At 47.2% G+C, this 10081-nt stretch overlaps 1 non-coding gene across 1 annotated transcript; it reads left to right on the top strand.

Moving 5' to 3' along the window:
- The first annotated feature begins 5530 nt into the window (after positions 1 to 5530).
- TRNAA-UGC (transfer RNA alanine (anticodon UGC)) lies at positions 5531 to 5606 on the top strand. Its single transcript has one exon. It is a non-coding gene; the product is annotated as a tRNA-Ala (tRNA).
- Positions 5607 to 10081: the final 4475 nt, after the last annotated feature.

Raw genomic sequence — 10081 nt, 5'->3', positions numbered from 1 at the left:
CAGTGGCATGACCTAATTTTTGTTTTAAAAAGATCACATTAGCTGCCATTTGGTATAGAGAGTATGGGGAGAAGGGGCAAGGATAGAAAGAAGCAGGGAGACCAGTTGGAAGCTTTAGTAGTCGATCAGGCAAGAGATAAAAGTGGCCTAAACTAGGAGAGTAGATTTGGTGATGGTAAGAAATAAAAAAATTGGGGATATATATTTTAAACAGTAACAAGATTTTCTTGATTGATTGGGGGGGGCGGGGCAGTGAGAGAAGACAAAGAATCTAGGACAACTTCAAAATATTTAGCCTGCCTGACCAGGCGGTGGCGCAGTGGATAGAGCGTCAGACTGAAATGCAGAGGACCCAGGTTTGAGACCCGAGGTCGCCAGCTTGAGTGTGGGTTCATCTGGCTTGAGCAAAAAAAAAAAAAGCTCACCAGCTTGGACCCAAGGTCGCTGGCTCGAGCAAGGGGTTATTCGGTCTGCTGAAGGCCCGCGGTCAAGGCACATATGAGAAAGCAATCAATGAACAACTAAGGTGTCAGAACGAAAAACTAATGATTGATGCTTCTCATCTCTCTCCGTTCCTGACTGTCTGTCCCTATCTATCCCTCTCTCTGACTCTCTACCTCTGTAAGGAAAAAAGAAAAAAAAATTGGCCTGAGTAAATAGAAAAATTACCTTGACATCAATGAGATAGAGAAAACAGAGGGAAGAGTAAGTTTGGAAGGAATAAATCAAGAGTCTGGAGTAGGACATGTGAAGAGCAAGGTGTTCAGTAGAGATCTACGTAAAGAAGTCAAGTAAGGAGACCAATATGTGAATCTGGGGTACAAACAAGAGAGCCGGGGTAAAGACTAAGTTGGCATCCTCAGCATCCAGATGCTATTTAAAACCATTTTAATGGATGAGTGGAAATAAGAATGAGAAGAGGCTCTTGAGCCCTGAGGACAAGATGAATCTAGAAGATACTAAAAAAGGCAAAGCCAATGAAGTAGGAAGAAAAATAAGAGAGTTAAATGACCCAGAAGCCAAGCGAGGGAAGTGTTTCAGAAAAGAACTGGTCAGCATTGTCAAAGACTGCTAAAAAGTCATGGAAAATGGTTCCTGAGAACCGCTGGTTTCTGAGATTGACCTCCGGATGGAGCAACATGTAGTCATCAGTGACCTTGGCCAAACTGTTCTAGCGGAGGGAGAGGGACAAGCTAATGGGCGGAGAGGTACAGACAGAGCATCGATGACTCAAGAGGAGTTTTCCTGAGGAGGGGAAAAAAAGGCAGGAAAATGGGATGGAAAAGAAAGGGAGATGTGAAGGCCAAGGTCAGTTTTCTGGCAACCAGAAAGAGACTCGACTTGACTAGCAGGTAATTGACCTCCACCCACGTGGCTCCTGGAGGTGACAGCCGCTGTGCTTGCTGCAGAGCTCTGGTCCCTCCACCTCTTGCCAACTTTGGGGAGGGATGGAGTATGAACACCAAGGCAATGATGCTCCCTTATCTCCCACCTCCCGTCCCCAGCTGGGATCTGAGAACTTCAGCATCGCTGCAGTGACTTGAAAATCTAACTGGAGGAAGGCTCTGCAGAGCAGACTCACCCCTCAATACCCTCTGTGACCGCAGCAGGGGGAACTCTGCTCAAAAGACACATGTAGCCTGACCTGTGGTGGCGCAGTGGATAAAGCATCGACCTGGAAATGCTGAGGTCGCCGGTTCAAAACCCTGGGCTTGCCTGGTCAAGGCACATATGGGAGTTGATGCTTCCAGCTCCTCCCCCCTTCTCTCTCTCTGTTTCTCTCTCTCCCTCTCTCTCTCCTCTCCAAAAATGAATAAATAAAATTAAAAAAAAAAAAAGAAAAGAAAATGTTTTAAAAAAAAAAAAAAAAAAAAGACACGTGTAATTGATAACGTGAAGTAATGTGTGTGTGGGGTGCTATCTGAGGAGATGAATAATTTTATTATTTTACAGCTCTATCAGGAGCCCAGCATGAAGGCACAGAGGGGTATGAAGCAGCAAACAGACACAATCTAAGCCACTCCCTGAAGGATCAACAAAGCAAAGGACCCACCTTGAAAATTCTCAACAAATATTTGCAGTTGGTGAAAACATCTGGCACTTGCCCTTGCACAGATTCAGGAAAAAAGACAGCAAAGTGGACACAGGGTAGGGTACCATATGTCCTGGGAAGTTGATCATCACTATATATACTTTGTCATCTCATTCCCACCACCACCCCCTAAACACTGTGCCAAGGGTATGAGTATCCTCACTTAACATAAGTGAACGGTTGCCAATGATCGGTAACATTTATTGAGAACTTAGAACTTGCAGATGCTGGGCTAATGCCTTGTGTTCTTTCATTGGTCCACATAGTGATATTGTTCCTTAAGTACTGTTATCTCTACTTTAAACAGATGAGGAAATGGAGGCACCAAGAAGCTTGCCCAAGGTCCCCCAGGGAGAGTGGGTGACTCGAGGTGACATGGTATAATAAAAGGCTCCCAGTCCCCTAAAGGGCAGAGCTTGGATGTGAATGCAGAGAGCTCTTACTATGAAACGCATGCCCTTTCACTGCACTGTGTGTGCTGTCTCCTGCCATTTCTCCCTGCTCCTCTGTGTTTTCCCACAATCTGACCCCAAGAGGGCTCACATCCGTGATGACTGAGTATGTGAGCCTGTGAAAATCACAGCCCTTGACCTCTGCCTCCTGCACCCTGAATTCCATCTCCAGTTGGGCTACAGGAGGGTGAGGGAGGCTGTGCCATTCCCAGGATGCCGCGGAGTTCACCCTCCCTCTCTGCCTACAGGAGGGTGCCCTGCGCCTCCTGTTGTCCTGTCTTCACTGTGCTGTGTCTTCTCCGAGTAGCGCCCAGGACACAGGAAGGCTCTCCTAAGCAGGAGAAGATTTTTTATTAAGTTTTCTGAAAATGACCTAGCAGAATAAACTTGACTTATACCTCAATAAACTGGGGGGGAGGGGGATCCCAATTGCACCAGTCCGTATTCTTGGCTAGACTGCTTCACCTTCAAGGTTAGCTCTCTTACCTTGAAATGAGGAGAACAGTTCCAATCTCTTAGAGGTTAGCGTAACTAAGACCAGCCCCTAGCTCTGTAACTGGAATGTAGAAGGAACATGGCAGTCCTGCCTCTTCCTCTCCCCACTTTTCTCTAAAATGAGACTCGTGTTTTTTGCATGCCTCATAAGGCTTCTGTGACACAATCCAGCCTGGCAAATTTTAGGCACTCAGTAAATGTTCATTTAAATCAAATAGCCCAAAGTGATTGACTTTCTGTTGTCACCGGGAAGCCTCAGCTTATGCACAGCAGGCTGGCATGACTGGAGGGAGAGTCCTGCCTATGTGGCGTGGCCGGGCCCAACCTGGGCCTGTGATCTGGGGTCCTGGCTGGGCTTTGCTGTCTTTCATCACAGAGACACCAAAAGGGCTGTGGCTCTAAGGGAAGGAAGGACCCAGCGTGCACAGTGAAGCCAAAGTGATCGTTCTACAGAAAAACTAAGCATGCCTCTCCCTGAAGCTAAAAACTCTTCAATGACTCCCTGTGGCCCTCAAGATCAAGTTCAAATCCTTGAACAGATTTTATAAGGCCCTCTGTGATGTGGCCTGTGTCCATTTCCAGCCTCATCTCCTGCCACTCCCTCTTTGCTTTCACAGCTCCAAACACTCTGAGTCTCTTTCAGGTCCTCGTGCTGGACTCATCTCCAGATCAGATGCTCCCAGAGAACCCCAAGAGTCCCCTTTCATGGACCCATCACAGGCACCAGACATGTTTTATGTCTGTTTCCACCATAAGGACTTAAGCTGCATTAGGACAGAGGGTCGTGTCCGCGCCTGCTTTGCTCACTGTGCAGTCCCGGTGCCTAGCACAGAGCCTGGACCCTAGGAATGGCTGAGCATCTAACTCTGACAAGCAGAAAAGTGTTACTATTCCAGTGAGAGAGAAATACCCCTTTTCAAATACCACTTTCTCTGTGTACCTCCCTATCTTGCTTAGTCTGGTAAGCTAATGCAAGGTTCTGAACAATTCTGATACCAGCGCCATCTCACGTCCTGGAGGGAAGCAAAGGGGAGAAGGTTAATAGAGACCGCTTGTCCATAAGGCTTGGAGAGCGGCTGTCTTCACTGCCGCACGCACACACACACTCTCACAGACTCACTCACAGGCACCCAGATAATACCGTGCCTGTATGTGAGGGTGCGTGTGTCTCCATGGAACATCTCTAACACAAGGGTGGGTGCATTTCTGTGCATGTGTGTTTATAGAAATAGCCCAACTGTGTTCCCTAAGTCCCTCTTCAGTGCTCCCATCTTTTCCCCAGTGTCTTCTCTCCCGAGCCGCCACCTGGCACCTTCTCCTCTCCCCCAGCCCCATCCGTAACCCTCTCCTCTATTGCTCGGAGTACTCCAGCTCTGCTCCTGACCCACTCAACCTCTTTGCTCAGCAAGACAGAAGTCCTGCCGGCCATGGGACCTACCTCTTTAGAAAGCAGTTTAGCTCTAATATATTTCACTTAAGGATCATCCAGGATCGCACCCAATCCCCAACCCACCTATCAAAGCAGCTCTTCCAAGTGCATCTATCATTTTGGTGCAAGAATCATTCATTCCACACCTTAGAGGACAACATGAAGGATAACATTCCCTCTTTAGAACTACAAACCCATCCCTGAAATTGAGGCGGGCCCTCCTGCCTCCAGCAGCACTGTGGGCGAAGGAGTTTGAGGTGTGCGTGGGTCTGGGCATAGGATGAGGGAGGAAAGGCATGCTGGGTGAGCACCCACATTTGGCCAGCTGATTCTCTGGATGATTTATGACACTGTCTTATTTCATCCTCACGACATTATTCCTAGGCTTAGATAAAGAGACTTAAGATCAGAAAAAAATAAGTAACTTGTCCAAGTTCCACCAAATGAGGGGCAGAACCAGGACTCAAGCCCAGGTCTGTCTGGTTCTTGGTTCCATATTTTTTTCACAACAGGGGGATGCCTCCTCTCAGTGTGTCAGAATGCATCAGGCTCAACATTGTGATGAGAGGTCTTCAATGTGTACGAAATATGTAAGTGACATTTATATTTGGAGAGAGAGATGAAGAGGGGAGAACCATTGGGGGTATGAGCGAGAAAGAGGCACAGGTCACAGCACATTGGAGCCAGGGAGGACCACGGATTATTTTGTTGAACTATCTCATTTTACAGATAGGGAAACTGAGTCCAGAAAAGAAAAAGTGATGCGCCTTTGATCTCACAGTAAACTAGAGCCAAGTCAGACTAGGTCTCAGGTCTGAGGACAGCTTGGCCAAGTTCATTTGATTACATCCCCTGCTGTTCTGCAAATAATTTACATCTTATTTTGATGCTAACTTCAATGTAAGTCCCCTATGTCTTCCAGAACTTGAGATCAAAATTTAGCAGTCCCTGGGCAAAAGGCACTAACTTTCAGTTCTAAGATAAACAAGTTCTAGGGATGTAATGTGTAACATGATGACCGCAGTTGACACCGCTGTATGATATATAAGAAAGGTATGGAAGGCCCTGGCCGGTTGGCTCAGCGGTAGAGCGTCAGCCTTGCATGCGGAGGACCCGGGTTCGATTCCCGGTCAGGGCACACAGGAGAAGCGCCCATTTGCTTCTCCACCCCTCTGCCGCGCTTTCCTCTCTGTCTCTCTTTTCCCCTCCTGCAGCCACGGCTCCATTGGAGCAAAGATGGCCCAGGCGCTGGGGATGGCTCTGTGGCCTCTGCCTCAGGTGCTAGAGTGGCTCTGGTCGCAACATGGCAACGCCCAGGATGGGCAGAGCATCGCCCCATGGTGGGCGTGCCAGGTGGATCCCGGTCAGGCGCATGCGGGAGTCTGTCTGACTGTCTCTCCCTGTTTCCAGCTTCAGAAAAATGAAAAAAAAAAAAAAAAGAAAGAAAGGTGTGGAGACACTGGATCGTAAGAGTTCTCATTGCAAGGAGAAATCTTTTTTTTTTTCATTAGATCCATACAAGATGATGGATGGGCACCAAACCTGTTATTGTATCTTTTCACAATGCATGTAGATCCAACCGTCATGCTGCATATTTTTAACATTATACAGTGATATATGTCAATTATTTCTCAATAAATCTGAAAAAAATAATAATAAATAATTTTAGGAGGCAGAGAGGGAAGAGGGGAGATAAATGGTGTTAGAAGGAAATTTAACTTGGGGTGGTGAACACACAGTACAGTATATAGATGATGTATTATAGAATTGTACACCTGAATCCTATATGATTTTATCAACTAGTGTCACCCCAATAAATTCAACAGAAAAGAAAAAATAATAATAATTTAAATTTTTTTTCCCTGTCCTAACCAGGAAAAATTGCAGAAAGAGCTCTCCCCTGGCACTCCCCCCCCCCCATTTCTGGCCTCCTGAGCTCATCACTTAAGAACTAGAAGCCCCACCTGAAAAACCAGGTCCGCCGCAGCCTTTGGATGGTCCAGCAGCTGAGGGTCACGGCTGATGCCACGGACGCTAAATCTCGGTCAATATCCTGTCTGGAGATGTAGGTGCCATTCTGCTTTCCAATAAAATAATTTTAAAAGGCTGGTGTGCTTCCCATCCCAGCAGTCAAATGTTTCTCACCCTCATGAGGCAGCTCTGTTTCTCCTGGAAAGGCTGGTGATGGGGTGGGGGTTTCTGCTCCTACGGGCCAACTTTGGAACTGGCCCAGACTTCTCCGTCTCTGGTGCAGTGCGGCACTCCTGAAAACCCAAGGCTCGGCTCGACGCAAAAAGATATGCCTTTGGCTCCATATGTAAAAACTCTCCAGCAATAAATTTAAGCAATTCCATTTGGGGCTCTCACAATTTCCTCTACTCAGACAAACTGCTTTTTATTTCAAACGTTCCTGAAGGAAATTGGCCAATTGCTTACTTCAACTGTCAATGCCATTATTCCGAGCCTGGCAGCAAGACACAAATACAACCTGGGGATTTCTCTGAATTGGACCGTCGCCAAGCTGGCCACTACAACAGGGGTCCAGCCGAGAGGGACTGTGGATGTTGACCTCCCCCCCCCTCCGTGGAACTTCTCAGAGCTCCCACAGAAGAGAAAAAGGGTAGCAGGGCCATGGCAGGCTTTGGAGGGCTAAAATAAGGGACAGTGACATCCAGCATGGCCCTCCAGATTAAGTTACTGTACATCCTAAATCCAAGGGAGCAAGGTGACCTCAAGCCACCCTGGGATGGCATCAGCAGTCAAGGAGACCACCTGGAGGAGGCAGGAGGAGGCACTGTGTCCAAGGAGTCTGATATCAACAATAGCATCTCCATTTATTGAGCACTTCTACATGCCAGGTGCTATGCTAAGTATTTTACATGCACAACTGCAATACATCCAAACTCCTTGCCATGTTCTCTGGAACAGTGCCTGCTACCTGGCAAGCATTATACAAGTGTGAGCAAATGGCATGATTGCTAACAAGGGCTCCCAGTGAATCCCCCTAGCCAGCCCTCTCTGGCTTGGAGTAAACAAACTGATTCTACAAGTTCCTAAGTCACTCCAGTATCAATGATGGACTTGACTGAAGGCACTGATCATTGGAATTGTCCCCAGTTTGGGTCAGGGACTGACTGATCAGTGGTGTGATCCCTGCTTCCAGACCCTGACGGATGAAGCTTTCTGTTCTCCCCTTTCCCTAGGAGCCCACGCAGGTTGGCTTGGAAATGGCACCTGTCCAGTCCTCTGCACCAAGAGAGGTGCTTCCTCCACCCTCACCTTCAGTAAGAATGGTTTCACCTGACCATTGAGGCAAAAGGACACAAGAATTGTTTACAATAGCCAAGATCTGGAAACAGCCCAAGTGTCTGTCAGTGGACGAGTGGATTAAAAAGCTGTGGTACATATACACAATGGAATACTATGCGGCTGTGAAAAAGAAGGAAATCTTACCTTTTGTGACAGCATGGATGGACCCAGAGATTATTATGCTAAGTGAAATAAGCCAGGCAGAGAAAAACAAATATCATATGATCTCGCTTATATGTGGAATCTAATGTACAAAGTGAACTGAGGAATAAAATAGAGATAAAGGCGGAGTCACAGGAACCAGAGAGACAGCAGTCAGAGGGAAAGGGGATGAGGGGATGGGATCAGAGAAGGTAAAGAGATTAGTGAAATTATATATACATAACACAGAGATATAGATAAAAGACAGCAAACCTTAGAGGCAAGGGGGGAGGGAGTTAGGGGGAGAGGACAAAGAGGGTATAAAAAGGGTCACATGGGTGGAGGATGAGGGAGTTATATTCAGAGGGACACTTGAATCCATGTAAACACAATAAATTGAAATTAATGAAAATTGAAAAAAAGAGTTATAGATAAAAGCCATCTAATGGCTGAAAATTTAAAAAAATATATTAATAGTAAAAAAAGAATACAAATAAACATACTTTATGTGTAAAATCTTTTTTAAAAATCCACAAAAACAAGAATTTACCTTTTACAGTCAAAATCGAGTTGCAGTGAGCAACTCCGGACTCCAGCATTGCCATGACAACACCTGGACGGCATCCCCGCCTGTGACTGAGGTCAGAGAAGCCGAGTCGCTGTCTCAGGTGAGCAGGTTCTGCAAAGGTTTCTCCAGGCTAAGGAGAAGGGGCACGCAGGAACGTTGTGAATAAACCAGGGCGCCTCACATGGTTGGCCTGGGGACACAGAAGGTTAGAAGCAGGCTTCCTGGTGACCGCTCCCTTTTTAAATGTGCTGCGAACAGTCGGAATCTGTGCCTTTCACTGATAGAAGAGGGTGCCAATCCATCCAGTAAAATAAAAACGAGTGCGTGCAATATGGACGGAGGGTAGTAAGAGAGGAGGAGTAAGGCATTCACGCGACGGGATCGCCAGGTGAATACCCCTCCTGGGTTTGTCCTACTTCCCATCTCCAGGCCCCTTAATGAACACTTGCTTAATTACAGGGGGCTTTGTCAGGCTGCCTGTGACCTGGGTCCCATTCACAGGTAATCTTTGTGGTACTTTTTATGTGAAGGGTCTCAAAAAAAGTCTAAATTTTTTTTTTTATCCTGTACTGGGGTGGTCTTGATTTGGTGCCTGATTCTCATACTTTTCCTGGTCTGGTCTGTATGTTTGGGCTTTGGGCCAGCACAATGACCCAACTGCCCAGGGACCTGAATACCTGATCACCTGACGTATAGAAGTGGCCGAGGAATGGAGCTGCTGTGGTTAATATCAGACTCCTTGGACACTAAGGTCTTCTCCCGCCTCCTCCAGGCAGTCTCCTTAACTGCTGATCTCCCTGCAGAGGGTGAGATTACAGGCCAGCGTATGGGACATTGCAGACACCCAGCCAAAGCGTCAGAACTGCCTGAAGAAAGAACAGGCTGTCCTCACAGGTCCCTGGAAAGGTTCGTGCAGAAGCTGGATAACTACCCTGGTGGGGAAGCGGAGGATGAAAGATGTGAATCTGTGAAGGGGTTTCCCAGCACTAAGACTATGATCTTGTGTCTCTTCCAGCCTCTCCACTGACGATAGGCTCCTTCTGCCGAAGTTTTCTGTGCCCTTGACACCCTGAGGATTCGTTTCATTTCTTTGGTAGAAATGACTGTGCCAAAGGCAGCGGAAGTCAATCTCTCTCTCTCTCTCTCTCTCTCTCTCTCTCTCTCTCTATTTACCTGCGCACAACGCCTCCCCAGCGACACACAACACCTCCCCTATTCTTCCTGCTCTGAAACACAAGTTTAGTCCAAGGAAGGAAGTTTTATTTTTTTAAAGAAGCCTTGTTATCCTCTAAGAAATAAATAAAAGGAGGTGAGTAAGCAGAAGAGGCAGGAATCCAGGTAATGTGCTGCTCTTCCCTAGGATTTTACTTCTGGGGAGATACCCATTGTGATCACCCTAAGCTGTCCCTAACGATGCAGTGCCCCCCTGAGAAGATTGGGCCCCCCCCCCCCGTGTCTCTGCCCTGTAGCAAAGGCAGGTCGACGGCTAGGGAGAGAGACCTTCCTGACAGAGGAAAGCCAGGGGACAGCCCGACTTCCAGCCACCGTGAGAAATTTATTAGACAATTCCAGAATGTGTGCGATTTCTCAAAAAT

The sequence above is a fragment of the Saccopteryx bilineata genome, chromosome 3 (genome assembly GCF_036850765.1).
Source record: "Saccopteryx bilineata isolate mSacBil1 chromosome 3, mSacBil1_pri_phased_curated, whole genome shotgun sequence".
NCBI lineage: Eukaryota > Metazoa > Chordata > Mammalia > Chiroptera > Emballonuridae > Saccopteryx > Saccopteryx bilineata.
The sequence above is the reverse complement of the archived record's forward strand: the minus strand, read 5'-3'. Positions and strand labels throughout refer to the sequence as shown.